Genomic DNA, 15,351 nt, shown 5'->3' with positions numbered 1-15,351 from the left:
CAAATGGGAATAGTAGGAAAAGAAGAAAAAAAGATTGGACCAGATAAGAACGGTAGACGGAAAGCTTCTGGGGTTCTTCTAACAGGGAGGGAAAGAGAAAAAAAAAAATCTATATTCTATTACACCATGTCACCGAACTTCTTCTCCTTTTTCCCCCACTGTTCATCTGCTAGTCTTACGCGTTACGTATATAAGTTTGTCTATTTTTTATACGGAGGCCTACATTATTTTGTTTGCAGACGAAAACTTTTGCGGGACTAAAGAGGCGCTGTCCATCCAATAAGAAACGGGGCTTTTTTTTTTCTCTTTCATACGCACGTCAACCGGTGCGAAAGAATATTTAAAGACGTTGCAGACAGTATTATTATAGAAGCCGAATGGAAGCAAACAAGCGATCCATCATCGCTGCAAAGTATATACAGTATATACATATATAACGTATGGACGCGTATACAATTCCTATATATTAGAGCCTATATACGTACACGTGAATGTATTAAACAGGACAGCCCAACACACACACACACACACACACACACATACACAAAGCCAGTTTTTATAGATGAAAAATTTAATGAATAGGTTTCACTCTGCGTGTATAGCGGCAGACCACTTGAAAAAAAAAAATGATCATTCAAAAAAAAAAAAAAATTCTTTTATTCACTAAAAGAAAAAAAAGGTAACTGAATAGAACGGCGGTAGGCGTAACCGATCCGTTCGGGGGGGGGGGGGGGATCTTTGGCATTTTTTTAATTTTTTTCTAAAGCAAAAGCCGAATGAATGGTTTGTTGGTCGCCGCGTCATGTGTGTGTGAAGCATCTATGCAAAGAGTTTCGTGACGGAGCAGGATTTTCTTTTTCCTTACTAACAGAAAAATGTCAGGCCTTTTAAAAAAGCGCGCCACTAAAAAGCCCATCATCACCAGCAAACCACATGTGTACTTTTTTTATTTGGCCGCAAGTTTTCTCTTGTATATTGAAAGGAGAAAATGGCCGACATCGAAAGTTTTCTTGGGGTACGAATGTCGTTGACAGGGCGAAGAAATTTCCAAGGGCCCCCAACGTGAGCCGCACCAACTATGTAGGCTGCTTATAAAGAGAAAACATTAGAGTGATAGATCCGTAATGAGCCGAGTGTTTATGAGACGTCGCAAACAGTCGCGGATCACCGCGAAAAAAAAACAGCAACAAACAAACCGCAAATTGTTTACGTCATCAACTTAAATGTGATGTTTTTCATGTCGTTCAGGAAAGTATGTGCCGAACGTTTTGATGGCCATTGTCCATACACGCAGATTAGGCCGTATACGCTCATATCACAACGTTTCCTCCATTTTTTTTGTATGTTTGCCCCCTTCTTCTATTCTCATTTTTCTTCTTCTTTTTTTCATTGTTCTTTCCTGTTGTGATGAAAGAAAAAGGAAACCCGGAATTGCGTCCCGGAAGATTGTTTCAAAAGGACATGATGTGGGGGGGGGGGGGGAAGTCTTGTGTTACTTGTTATATGTAGGGTTCCCATCTCTATCGAGGACTCAGCCTCATCATATGAATTCAAAATCTGACCTATACGACACCACTCGGCTTATTGTTTTCTTGTGTGCATATCCGGTTGCCATCATCTCCCTTTTGTTTTGTTTTTTTCCCCATCGGTTGGCTCGTGTTAATATGGAAATCAATCGTTTTTTTCAAACGCGTTTCTTTTCCAATTGGAAAGGGAGACACGATTGAAAAAGAAAAATCCATTGAATTATTTTATTTTTATTAAGTGTGTCGTTCAATATATCGACGCAAACTATGAGATGCTATTTAATCTTTTTTTTTTTTTTTTGACCGTCGCTAGGATACAAAACATATTAAAAAATAAAAGATGCAATAGGAGAAAATAAGGAATTATGGTTTATACGTTGTACATGCGGCTTCAGATGTTACGTACTGCTATACGCAGCTTGAAGATGTTGATATTATTAAATACCCCTCTTATCCAACTGTGTTTTCTCCTCTCTTCTTTCCTTGCGCAGCCAGATCCATTTCGTTGGTTGTTGTCTCGAGTGCAATATGTGTAACAGCCTATTGCTTATATAGAAAATCCCGCGGCTAATATCGTTTATTTTATCCTTTGCGTCTACAGGGAAAACAAAAAAAAAAGGAAGAAGAAATAATAAATAAATAAAAAAAAAAAAGGAGAAGCATCAAAGGCAAAACAAAAACTAGAAAGCATATGGTGCACTTTCATTTTTTGGGGGATGCTCTGTGTATTCAGCGTATAACTTTCGTTTTAAAAAAAAAGTATATCGTAATGCGATTGCACCACCTTTGTGAAAGAAAACTATCATCACGTGATTGTTTTGTTTGTTTCTACATGTATCTCTTCTTTTTTTTGAAGTGCTGTGAACAATCGATGCTGCGTTTCGCTCTTGTCTGATGCACACAGATTCTTCTCAACTGTTTCAAAACGAAAAAGGAAAATCGTTTGACGTGTCATACGCAGGCCTAATCCCACGTTAGAAGAGCTCGTATGAAAGGCATCATCAGTTAAATGGGTCCATGAAAAACATAAAAGTCCCCACGGCTGTGCCATTTTGAGCCAAAAGAACAAACCATTTTTTGCTCGTTTCATTTTTTTTTTGTTCTATTGATTTCTTGTCTTTTGAGTACAAACCCCTTTGACACGGTACGTTTAATATGCTTTTAAACGAGAAAATAAAAAAAACAACACCAAACACGGAGGAACAATTTTTTTTTTGTTTTAGCTGTTCGGGACGTTTTAAGAGCCGGCCCACTCAAAATGTACTGATTAATCTATTTAAAAATTGGTGGATCGATGGATCTGAGGCCGTCTTAATAGTTCTCGTTACATGGCATCATTTCAAAGGGAGGGGCGAATATATAAGAAAATGGTTTAATCGCATTAAAAAAGGACGGGAGGGAAGGAAATAGCAAACGTCAAACTCCTGGTGGACCGTTTAAACTCAGGGCCATTGAGGACGTCAGCAACAAACCAAAGGCTTCCATTAAAAATTAAAAAATTTATCGATATGAATAACACAGCCTTTTATGTTTCTCTGATCAACTAAATAAAAATTTAATTCAAAATTTGAAAAAAAAAAAATTAATGAAAAAGATAAGGAAAGAATCGATCACAAGTTTCTTTGTTAAATGGGCAATTGTGTTTGACACGATCAGGCCCTCGACGGCTGCTGCTGACTCATTCGTAATTTCTTATAATTTTTTGTTTCTAATATCATCAACATATGCTTAAGAAGGAACTTATAAAATCATCACACACTCACGCAGATACATATAAAATAGATGTACACAGTCAGCATCTGCTTCACACACACATGAAGCAATTGGCGTTCCATATAATCAGATCGTTTGTTATACACGAAGCCATTGCGACCACCCATATAGTCCGCTGGACTACAGTACAAGCCATGATGTATGTGTACGCTTTTAACAGGCCTTAATAACATGGTGATGATGATTCGGAGAGACGTCGTTTTCCGGTTATTATTCATGTTGTTGCATAACAGCTGCTTCCTCCGAAGGAAATTGAACACGAACCTAAAAGGCTTGAAACAGCTGATTTTCCAGGAAGGTGATTAACCGGTAGTGCTCTTCAGATTAACGCCTTCAACTCATTTTTTTTTTTTTTCCTTTTTTTTTTTAGAGGGGAAAAGGTTTAACAAATGAGTTTTCACACCTTCTGGGCAAGTAAGAATACTTCCTCACGCTAGAGGAATAAAAACGTCATGTTCAACTAGCCAGCTGACTGCCTGCGCAAGAACTTCATTAGTACATGACTTGGATAATGGGCTCATTGGCAACAGGCATGTTAAAGTACAAATGGAAATGTCAGGGCAGAGAGGGGGTTGACCGACAAACACCGACACATAGTAATTTTACCTGTACGAGAAGGACGAGAGTTCAAGCCTTGTCGCCGATATGTCCTTTTTTTTTTTTGTACAGCACGTTAGAATGCCCAGCTGGGGTTGTTTCATTTTTTCCTTCCATTTTTTTTGTTAAAAAAAGAATTTTTATTTTATGTTACTAAATGTCCAGAGGGGATGGCATAGAAGCAAAGAACAGATCGACATTTCTAAAGGTGAGAGCGGGGTGTGTAACACGCCACACACCGAGAAACCCGAAATAAATGCACAACCCAAAAAGTGTGGGAGAAAGAAAGAAAAAATGAAAGAGAATATCACCATTATGTCGTGACCATCAGAAACATTTTTTTCTTCTTCTTCTTTTTTCCCATTGACATAACACCACAAAGGTGGAAGTGCTGCGCGCCATTGCGGTTCATTCGTTTTGTAGGTTTTCTCTCGTGACGTCAATCAGACAACAAAAGAAATGGGGAATGCGTCGCTCGTTTGTTTTCCCCTTGTTTTTGTTTTTTTTCAAAGGCAATTTTTCTATAATTAAACCATCATGCGGATACAACAATTTATTTTTTTTTTTCTTTTTGGCTAGCGGAATTTTGTTTTTGTTTTTCTTCTATTTCTGATTGACCTCTTCCGGCTTTCTGAGCATTTAAAAACAAAACAGGCAGGTGATGATTTCCTGGGCAAGCCCATTCATTATTCTATTCCCCCCCTCTTTATGTATAGCCGCATGTCCATCACAATGCCAAGACATGCACACCCCCTTCTCTCTCTCTCTCTCTCTCTTTGATTCATACATCACGTGAAACGCAGTGGACAGGTGTTGGCGGCTGACGTCATTCTCAATGAGACTCCAACTTGTCCGTTTTGCCGCATCGTTAAAGTATCATCACCGGACTCTATGATATAGCCTTCCACCTACCCCCCCCCCCCCCCATTCCCTCCTCCCCCTGAAAAGACAGTTGAAAGGAAGGCCAATTGTTTCCTCATTGAAATCTATCATCTCCGAAGGGAAGGACCCTATATTATTAAACTTGGCATGTCCAGGTGCGTTCCACGGCATTGGTCATCGTGACTCGATGGGCTGCCTGTGCATGGTGACGTTTTTTTTTTTAAAAAAGGAAACAAGAGATATGTCCACCAAAAAAAAAAAAAATGAAAGACGACAGAACTACCCCAGAGAGTCGCGGGAATTTTTCTTTCGTTTAAAAAAAAAAGAAAAAAGAAATGAAAAGCTTTGCTTTTTTCTTTTTCACGGCCTAGGATATATAGACATGAAAAAGCTTTTCATATTTATTTCTCTTTGACATACATTTTCGTTTTTTGTGTGTGCGTCTTGTTCGCTTGTGTATCTATTTTTAATGACCGTGCGGTGTTGTCTTCTTTTGCGCTGAACGATCCGAGCGCCATCTGAATGACAAATCGTGTCTCGATGTTAGAAGTATTTTTTTTTTTATTCAGAGCTCTTTTGTGTGGCCTATTGAAAGACGAAAGAAAAAAAAAGAAGGTTATTGCATCATCATCCACTCGATTTTTAGTTCTTTCCACCATCTCTGTGTGTGTGTGGATCATAAAAAGCAGTGTTTGATTTAAAAAGAAAAAAAAAAATGTACGCGGCAAGAATGAAAATAAGAAGATCCAACATCTTATATTTATACAAGTCGAGAGATTATTCTTTATGCTTGCCGATATTCGGGCATGGCGAAAAAAAAAAAAATGCGTGACATTATTTTTCAAAAAAAAAAAAAAATTGAAGACGAGTGTTGTGCATGAAAATGGCGTCCGAATAGCCCTCACGCGGGATTACGTGTCGTCGTCAAAGAATTTAAAAAAAAAAAAAAAAAAAAGAGGGGGCGAACATAAATCCATGGACTTGTCGGAGCGTTGTACATATTTTTCTATCCCCATCTTCTTCTTCTTTTTTAGCTGTTGTCACGGCGTTACATTCATCAAGATATGAAGCGAAGGCAAGAAACGAAAAAAATACAAAAGTACTTATGTATTTTATTTTATTTTATTTTTCTCTCGAAATTGTTGGAGGAGGTTCGCCGTTAAGGTTTCTCGAGTAGACACACACAGAAGAGCGAGATGTGAGAAAAAGAAAAATAAATAAATCTCTTCTTACACCCACCGTTTTGACGATGATCAATATCACCCAGCAACGCCAGAGAGTCACGAAAAGCAAGGCGGAACTTATTGCCACACACATGTAGGTAAGATTTCTCGATCTTGTATATTTCGTTCGGTTGTTACGGTGAAATCAACTCGTTAAAAAACGAAACGAGGCTCAATGAAAATCGTACGAAAAAAAAAAAAAATAATAAAGGAATCAATAGTTCAACTCATCAAAATTGACACGTGTCAATGTCCTCGTTCGAAAAACGTTTTAAATAAAAAATGATTAACTCCGACGATGGGGGGAGGGGATTCAGAATTGAAAATAAAAAAAAAAAAAGAGGCGGGAAAATCGAAAGGAGTGAAGAAGAAGAATGGGCTCGATAAAACAACGTCGAAGACTGTGATGAAATGGAGAAGCCGAATGATCGCAGCCTCCAACAGGTGAAGCTGTTCTTTGATAGGAAGAGGAATGTTTTTAAGACGACGACAAATGGCTTCCAATCAAATGTTGTACACTTTTTCTTTATAGATCAGGAAAGAAAGGAAAAAAAACAAACAAACAAACAAACGGAGGGACCAACAGTGAGCAAAACTAGGCAACACAATCCCCTTCCATAATCGTTGATACCTGATGTAGATAAAAAAAAAAAAAAAGCCCGAGAAGAGTCAAGAAGTTGGAACAGAGACGGATGCCACTGCTGGCGTTTTATTGCGAGCTCTTAGAAGAAGGCGGGACAAGTGGGGCGTGTTTTTTTTTTTTTCAAGAAAAGGCCCAACAGTAGTATATACAAGATTTTTTGATTTTGGAAATCTTAGCCGTTCGTTTTTTTTTTTTTTTTTTTTTTTTTTTTTTAAGAACATTTAAAATATAAAAAAAAAATTTAGACAAAATGGCTGATTTCAAAGTTGTCACGAACAGGTGCGCGTTAGCGAACTGAATTGTTTCGTTATATAATTTTTTTTTTTTTGGGGGGTGTTCTTCTAACTTTGATTATTCAAAGAGTTATGCCTACATGTAAAGTCAGTGCCCACGGCACGTCCCCAGTTGTTTCGCCGCATAAAGAGGACGGGCCAAAAAATATATAGCGACACTTGACTACACATAGTGAACAGGACGGGCTGGGTAATGAGTTTGCCTCAGCTGACGCGCACGTCAGTCGGGGGTACGTACGTCATCTAGGTTTTCCTCGTGCTTGCCACTCTGTGTATATATACATCAACGAAATATGACATTTAGCTTCAGCAAAATGCAAGTTAACCGAAAGTTTTCCCCTGTAAACTGCGCACTCAAAGTTCACGCACGTGCACAGTTTGGCTCGCATCAATGCAAATTCTAAACATTTTAAAAACGTGCACATTAAACTGCACGAAACTAAGCGTCCGTTCATCAGACACACGCGAATAAATACATTTTTAAAAATTGGAATTCGAAACGGACAAGTTTTCGGAAGCGCATTTAAAAAAAAAAAAAAAAAACTGCGTTCAAATGTCCAAAGGGCCCGGACGACATGTGCGTTTGGCATCGCAGCCTCTCGGCTCTTCATTTTGCTTTTCTCTCACACAAATAACGTGAAAAGAGAAACGGTTCTTTTCTTTCTTCTTCAACCTATCATCCATCTCTCTCCACTTTTTTTTTTATTTGGATGGGGTGAGGGTTTCCACCTTGTATTTTCTTCGACTTGGAAAAGCGGTGGCGGATCAACAAACTAATAAATCCTCTTGCTGGGTATATACATAGGGGTAAGTGGATGGGTTTTTGAAAGAAAATAAAAATAGAAATATATATTATTTAATTTATGGAAAGATATTCTTGAAAAAAAAAAATATATATATATATGTGCTCCGTCTCGGTGCGTGTGTGTCAAATCGCCACGGCAGCGTGTCATTAAAAATAAAAAGAGAAAAGCTCCTCCCTCCTGTGTGCTACTCATGCGGATGTTAACTAGCGACCTGTTATTAATCCGCCAAAGTTTCCGGTCATTATACGTCGTTCTGTTTTATTTTTAACGTTTTGTCTTTTGTTTTTTGGATTTTTTTTTTTTTTTTTTTGGTTTCATTGGGATTAGCGGACAGATGGCGCGCGCTTCGCCTACCGTAGAGATGGGGGACCCGATAGCGAAAATGCATCGATACGAATTTGGGTAGGCGCCGCGGTTGATGTCGAAGTTTTATTTCAAAACGAGATCGAACAAATCCATCTGAGAGATGGACAAGATAACCTTGATGTGCGGAACATCTTAATCCGGTTAAAAAAAACAAAAAACAAGAAATTTAAATAAAAAAAAAAGATGATGGCTGTAGTAAAAAAAAAAAAAAAAAAAAAAAAAGAAAAGCCGCCATAAAACATCTTCCAAAGCATGTTGTACTTGAAAATTGGAAAACAAAAAAGAAAAAGAAAGATTAAAAAAAAAACAAAAAAAAACACCCACCTAGAAAAAAAAACAAAAGAAAAACGATACCAATCGGCTTATTGTCTTCCGCACCGAGGACGAGAGAATTGTCACAAAAAAAAAAAAAGGAGGGAAAAACGGAAAGTTATTTGGCAACCGCCCTTTCCAGTTTTGTTTTTTTTTTTCCCTCCAAAAGAATAAGAAAAACCATATCCGTTGTGTCCAACCTCTAGCGGCTGCTGCGGGGCTTCGGCCTGTGCGTATTGAGCGAGCACGATTGGCCTGCAACAGTTCAGTCGGCACCGAGCCGTTGTCGAGTGAGGGTCGTGTCTATGTGAAAGCTCCCGCATTTTCTGCTGTGCGCGTGGTGTCCTTCCATCGTTTTCACACATTTCATTTTTTGAAAAAACATTTTTGAAACATAAAAAATCAACTGATTGTTCTCGATTGATGTGTGATTGACACGATTAGTGTGGATATTTGGCCTTGGAGGGAAAACGCATTTCGGCCATGCCGATCGTCGATGACTGGCTAGTTTCGGATTGAACTTTTTTTGGGGGATTTTTTTTTTTTTTTTGAAATTCACGTGTGTGTGTGTGTGTTAGTGAGTGTGTCGTGTTCTCTTTTTCTCTCTGTGTGTGTGAGTGTGTCCCTGTGAGTTTGAAAAAAAAAAAAAAATAAGGAAGGGCACACAAAACAGCTAAGCCCCTGAACAGACGCCATTACGAGCCGCCATCATCTCGTCCAGACTTGTCCGATTCAAAGGTGAGACTCATTTTAAATAGCTGCCATATCATCCCCACAATCGGGAATGAACACAAAAAAAAAAAAAAAATGTCTTGAAAAGTAGAAAATCGTGCCCGGTATGTTGGCTACGTTTGTGTACAGCGTATAATTTCTTGGATGGTTTTGATTAAGAAAGAAAGAAAAAAAAGGGGGGGGGGGAATAGAAGTTAAGGTTAGGGAAGAGAAAAAAAAACAAAAGAGCATCTATATTATAAACGAAGGAGGAGAAACCTTTTTTTTTTGTTAAGTTTTTAAAATTTTGGGACTAATGAAGCGCTCTCGATTGAGTTACCTGTTTGGACCCTTTTTTTTTTTTTTTTTTTAAATATTTAGAATCCTTTAAAAAAAATTTGGTTTTTTCTCCGATCTCTCCCAATTTCTTTTTTTTAAATTTATTTATCTATTTTGAATAGCGGAGCCAGCGCGTGTGTACCGTTATAAGGTTGTCTCCTTGTTACAAATTCATGATTGATGTTGGCCCGTCGCCTCCTCGTGCGCATCTCACCTGGTCTTTGTTTTTTTTTTCTTCTCTCAATTCACGTGCGTCTATCAACTCCAATCTACTCAAAACAAAACAAAAAAACATTCCTTCAGGATGTCCGTAACTTTTTTTTTTTTTTTTTTTGATCTGAAAATTGTGCGTGAAGGGCATGTTTTTTCTTAATTCTTTGTGTGATTGTAAGGAAATGTTTTGTGAAGGCCGGGGCCACGCCCCATAAGATCGGTGGAGGTGCAAAAGGAAATACGTTTCTCATCGTTTTGTCGATTGCCGAGAGAAAACTGGATTTGTTTACACTCGCTGTACTTTTACGACCGCCAATTTCGGCCATTATCTTTTTTTGGTGGGAAAAACAACACGAATCATTTCTTTTCTAGAGAGACGCGTACAATTTGATGGCTATGAAAGTAATTTTTTTTTAAGGGGGGTGAGACTAAATAATGTTATCAAAAAAGAAAAACCTTGGACCTTGTAATATTCGAAAACACGGAAAAATGGGGGGAGGGGGTTATTACAATGGAGGTGTTTTGGTTGATGGGCGTGTCTATGCGAAGAGGAAGTGTCTGTTGGTTTTTATATAGGGAGAGATCAAGTTACACATAGAAGTGAGAGAGAGGGTTGAAATGTGATCATTGAACGCCATCTTGAGCTGCTGGTTCGAAACCACGATCTTCACTTGGCCCTTTTTTCATTTGACAAATACCCCACAAAAAAGCGGACAAGGTAAACAGAGCGGACCATCCATCAAAAGATCAAAACCTCAACGACATGCTGTTCAAACTCTCTCTTGTTGGTATAGCGTGCCTCGCCTTTTTTTCATTCACGCTCCCAAGATTCCAATCGGCTCTTCTCTATAAGAAAACTGACGTATTTTGTACTTTTTTAAAATAACACAATGAGGGGAACCTTGTGGTGCTGGAATGAAGTCGTCAACCGCCAACGCGGACTAACAACCTTAATTATACATACTATGAAAAAGAAAAAAAAAACTGGGGAAAGGTACGCGCGTATAGACAAGAGGTGATGAAGACATTCCGCAGCCAAACAGTCGATTACCATACTTAACACGCGGGCCCATATTCAATAGGGCCATTCACACTTCTTCTTCTTCTTTTTTTTTTTTTGGAACCTCAAGTTTGAAATTGCCGCGCTAAAGATCTTTTATAGATACAACACTATACGATTTTTTTTTGTGTGTGTGTGTGTGTTGTATCTTTAATAGATGGTACGAAGTTGGGCCAAAGGATGTTGTCCGTCTGCATACCTAATAGCTTTCACAAAGTCCACCCTTTCTTTTCTTTCTTTTTACGGGCTATGTGGCGCGCCGCGTGGCGTCTTCCGACAACTTTTCTTGTTTTTTTTTCTTCTTTTTTTTAGAGGAGAGATGTGTCAGTAATAAACAGGACCGAACAGGCCAAACGAAAATCGAATCGGGTTGATGTTTCAAGCGTCCCGAATCATTTGTTTGGTTATTTATATATAGGCAAAAAGACGTTTTATTTTTCTTTTTTGGAGAGACGTGTCTTTTGCGCTCGTTTGAAGCGGATCTAATTTGCAACGCGAGTTTGTTACCGTTAGCGAATTAATATTCGGAGGATGGACCAGTACCGTTAGATCGTCTTCACTAGACGGCCAGAAGAAGAGAGACTGATGTTATGTAAAAAAAACGTACATACTGGACACTAGTCGAATCGTTGATGTCGTGGAACGCGACACGTTCAATTCGTTCACGACAACCTCTACCTTGTTTTTGTATTTTTTATTATTAGACTCGAGGGACGTATATAGAGAAGCTCTTTTCCACTTGTGTGTGTTATTCACGAGTAGTCCGTACACGGTATCAAAGTTGATTCGTGTAACCGACTTCTCTTTTTTAGGGCAGGAGGATCCTCTTCTTGTTTCTTAAAATTTTTTTTTTTTTTTTTTTTATTTTTTGGAGATCGCTCCATCGCTTAATGAATGGAGCCTTTGATTGGATTTGTCTGGTGGAAAGGAGATGCGTTTCCCCCCCTCATCTCTGATCTCCCTTTACACTTAACTGAACTCGCTGGCGCAATCTGGTTTTTTTTTTCTTTTTTTAAAGGGCGGGGGGGGGAGGTGGATCTCGAAGTTGAAAGAATTCAGGGGGGATCGAAATGTGCAGATGCCAACACATCATCAAACGAATAAAAAGTTACAAACCCAAAGCGTCATCGGAAAAAAAAAAATCAACACTTGAACGTCTTTGATTTTTCGTCCCACCACTAAAAATGTTTGAAGGTGAGAAATGCAAAGACAAGCATTTGCTTTTGTGTGTGTGTGTGTGTTGAGGCGCTGATACCTGATGTTTAAAAAGTTTGCGCACCGTGTCAATGAGAGCGCACGCTGCTCCCAAGAACCCGCCAATTATCCAGACGTGTATGGGTTTCAAACAAAAAAAAAATTGGTTATAGCCGCCCCCTTCTATTTTCCCTATGCAGCCCATACAAGAAAAAGGCGAGATGCAGAGGCAATTGGCTTTTATACGCATTTTTCACGGTTGGACACGAGAGGACGGGCTAAGTTAAGAGAGAGTGAAACAAGGGGAAAAAAGATGGATGTTTTAGAAATTCTTTTTTTGTTTCAGAAGTTCTCTCTCTCCAGGTATGCCGAATAGCCGGCAGCAAGCGGAACATTTGGGTAGGTTAAGAAAAGACAGGGAAAAAGAAAGAATGGAGGGAGAGAAATTATACACCTCGTGTTATACCTGTTACACGGACATTTTACCTTTTTTTTTTTCTTTTTCTGCCCCCAATTTTCTGTTCCTTGCCCTCCTTGGGTCAGGTGAGGGTTTGGAAATAGACTCCTCCTTATAAACCCACCGTTGGGCTTTATGTGGAAGGAAGGGGATGAGAAGCGTTGGACACAAATTGATCAGGTATGTGTCTTTGACACTGGGGGGATGACCATATCGTTCCAGCTACTTTACCTCCAAAAACTTTATAGTTCCAGTTTTTTTTTTTTTTTACCTGTGGGAGGAGATGTATCTTATTTAAAATAAAGGCTGCAAACATTATTTTTTGTTCAATAAAAAGAGGTCAATTGCGGCACGTCAAAATGGACGGATGGTTTACCGACAAGGTCTTTTTTTTGGGGGGGGGGGGGGGGAAACAAAGAAGCGAATAGAAACAATTTAAAATTGAGATGTGAAACAACTGCCCTTTTGAAGACAGCCCAGGGTATAATGACCTTAGCTCCCCCTTTTTAAACGACTCGGGTTATTTAACTTTTGGTGTGCCTTCCGTCTCGTGTTTCATTTTTGTTTTCGACCTTCTCCGGTTAGCAAACAAATTAGAGAAGTTTAAAATTTCTTTTTTATTAACGATGTTTACAGTTGTGCAAAAGGATCTTCTTTTTTTCTTTTTTTTTTTGATGACTCAATCGTAACTTGCGTTTGTTTTTCTCTCACCCCCTCTGGAAATGCGTTTATAATTTCGGCCGGGCTCTCTCAGACTCGTTTTGAATCGTTAAAAAAAAAAAAGAAATCTACATAAAATTAGAATTTTTTTTTTTTAACATCTACGCCCAGTTGGACGAGTCGTAAAGAACAAACAATTTGCCGCTTTGTGAAACTTTTTTTGCGCGACGTTGATTGACTTATCATAGCACGTCACTTGTTTTATTTTCTGACACGTCGTCGTTAAAATTTTAAAGAATTTTTAAAAAATGTGACTTTGGTGACATTAAATTTGAATTCAGGTATCAATCAAAACGGCCATTAAAAAAAATGGAAACACGTTTTTAAAAATATAGATTGACCTGTTTCTCAAGTTTGTGTGTCTACACGACTTTTTCCTTGTATTTTTTTTTTCGAGAAAAAGAAGAAACTTTTCAACCCCCTATATCAAGGAGGTGTAAATGGTATTCGGCCAGCGGTGCCCTGCGGACACTTTGGCTGCGAGAGATAAAAGGTGTCAGGTGTATATTTATACCTCTTGTGCGGATGAATAGCTATATTTCATTGGGAGAGCCCTAGAGGGGGCCATTGCCTTTGCCAACAAGCGCAAATTGCCGTTGGACCTTCTTCTTCTTCTCCTTCTCACGAGCACACCAAACTCTGTCTGCAATTGTGCTGTATCGTTTGTCGGCTCTTTCCAAAAATTGCGCTGCCGGCCAAACAAAAAAACTAGATGATACAGTTGGTCATTGTGTTGTTGTTGTTGTTGTTTTTTTCCCGAGGCCCCTGCAATTTTCAACATCTTTATTCTTCCTTTTTCTTTAATGGTATTTGGTGAACAGTTTCACGCAGCATCGGCCCCTGCCGACCTTTCTTTACGTGAAGCATTTTCATCTGTCGCCCGGAGAGAAAGGGCCAGATGGAATAGACCTTGACTCTCGCACCCAACAATTAGTAACGTACACAGTGGCCTTTTTTTTTTTTTTTCATGAATCTCTTGATTACTGCTATTCTTTTTTCAAAGTTGCTCTATTTTCTTAATCGAAAGCCTTTTTCGAATGATGTTGTCACTGGGTCATGCAGTGTACAATTTCTTTTCATGAACATTCATGAGCTTCAAAAGCGTAGAACGGTAGGACGATATGCAATTTGCCCAGCGTGTCCAGGTAGAGAAGAGAGCCCCTGCTTATGTTTCAGTTCTGACGTCTCTTTCTCTCCGCCTTTCTTCGACTGTCAAAGCAATAAAAAATAAAATAGAAAATCTATAGCCTCTCCCACCCTACAACACCGTAGAGGAGGGAAAACTTACGGTGAGAAAAAGAAAGGAAAAAAAGGTCAAGATGTTTTAATTATTTCACGGCTGTGGTTTACCATAGGGCCTTTTTTTTTGTGTTCATGAATTGCTCAGACACCCCCCTCTGATGATGTTGTATATGCGCACATTCCTGAATCGCAATGAAGGGCCCCCAACTCCGCCCGCGCTTTTGCCCTTTAACATCTTTTTTTTTTTTTTCCTGAAAGGCCCCATCAGGAAATTGGGGTCTCGTGTCGAGGTGCTAAAATCGAGAGCCCCAAAAGGTAGAAAAATATCCGTGGTGTGTGCCCTTTATTTTTTTGAAAAAGAAAAACGATGTCTTGATGGATCTTCTTCTTGTTTTTTCGAGGCATCATCGAGGACATTTGCATAAAAAAAAAAGAATCGTTTCATCTAACAGGGGGGGGAGAAGCTCAGCGATTGAGTTGTACCCAATCGACGAGGCGCGGTGTCCATCGTTAAAAGAATAAAAGACACTCACACACACACACAGAGTTTGTCCTGCAACATCAATAGTTTATGGTGCTACGCTAGTCTACAACTTAAAAATGCCGTCTATAAAAACAAAAATATAAATGTTTAAAAAGAAAAAGCTCTCCCACTGAGGCCAATGTCGGGACCCCCTCCATCCGATGGTCGATGACTTTGTAAGTCCCAAAATGGGGGGGTTAAAAAGAGGGAATGGGATATAGTGTGGTCGGTTCTTTCTTACAAGTTTATCGAAAACAAAACAAAAAGGATTAGGCAGAGAAAATGCTAACGGTGTGCGTATGCGAGCCACACACATCGGGGCCAGCTGTAAAGCAAAAAACCGGACTTGGATCAATTGCGAAATTATGCTGTTTTTTTTTTTCCCTATTAGCTTTTGGCGTTGGTTGGGAAGACGAGCCTTTTTTAGTGTTTCAAAAATCTTCTCCTTGTTTGACCCGCATTTTGGGATTG

At 39.0% G+C, this 15,351-nt stretch overlaps 3 protein-coding genes across 4 annotated transcripts in view; 1 reads left to right on the top strand and 2 right to left on the bottom strand.

Annotated features, from left to right (window-relative positions):
• Positions 1–15,351, bottom strand: part of LOC130694405 (cytochrome c-2) — an 83,434-nt gene that overhangs the window by 24,853 nt on the left and 43,230 nt on the right. The window lies entirely within an intron of this gene.
• LOC130694392 (ras-related protein Ral-a-like) overlaps positions 1–15,351 on the bottom strand; it is a 52,729-nt gene that overhangs the window by 34,503 nt on the left and 2,875 nt on the right. The window lies entirely within an intron of this gene.
• The window catches only part of LOC130694380 (uncharacterized), a 38,717-nt gene continuing 32,070 nt past the window's right edge, over positions 8,705–15,351 (top strand). Inside the window, exon 1 of the mRNA XM_057517448.1 lies at positions 8,705–9,159. The gene's annotated coding sequence lies outside the window, so the exon portion shown is untranslated. The remainder of the gene's footprint in view (positions 9,160–15,351) is intronic.

Source organism: Daphnia carinata, chromosome 7 (genome assembly GCF_022539665.2).
Source record: "Daphnia carinata strain CSIRO-1 chromosome 7, CSIRO_AGI_Dcar_HiC_V3, whole genome shotgun sequence".
NCBI classification, from domain to species: Eukaryota; Metazoa; Arthropoda; class Branchiopoda; order Diplostraca; family Daphniidae; genus Daphnia; species Daphnia carinata.
The sequence above is the reverse complement of the archived record's forward strand: the minus strand, read 5'-3'. Positions and strand labels throughout refer to the sequence as shown.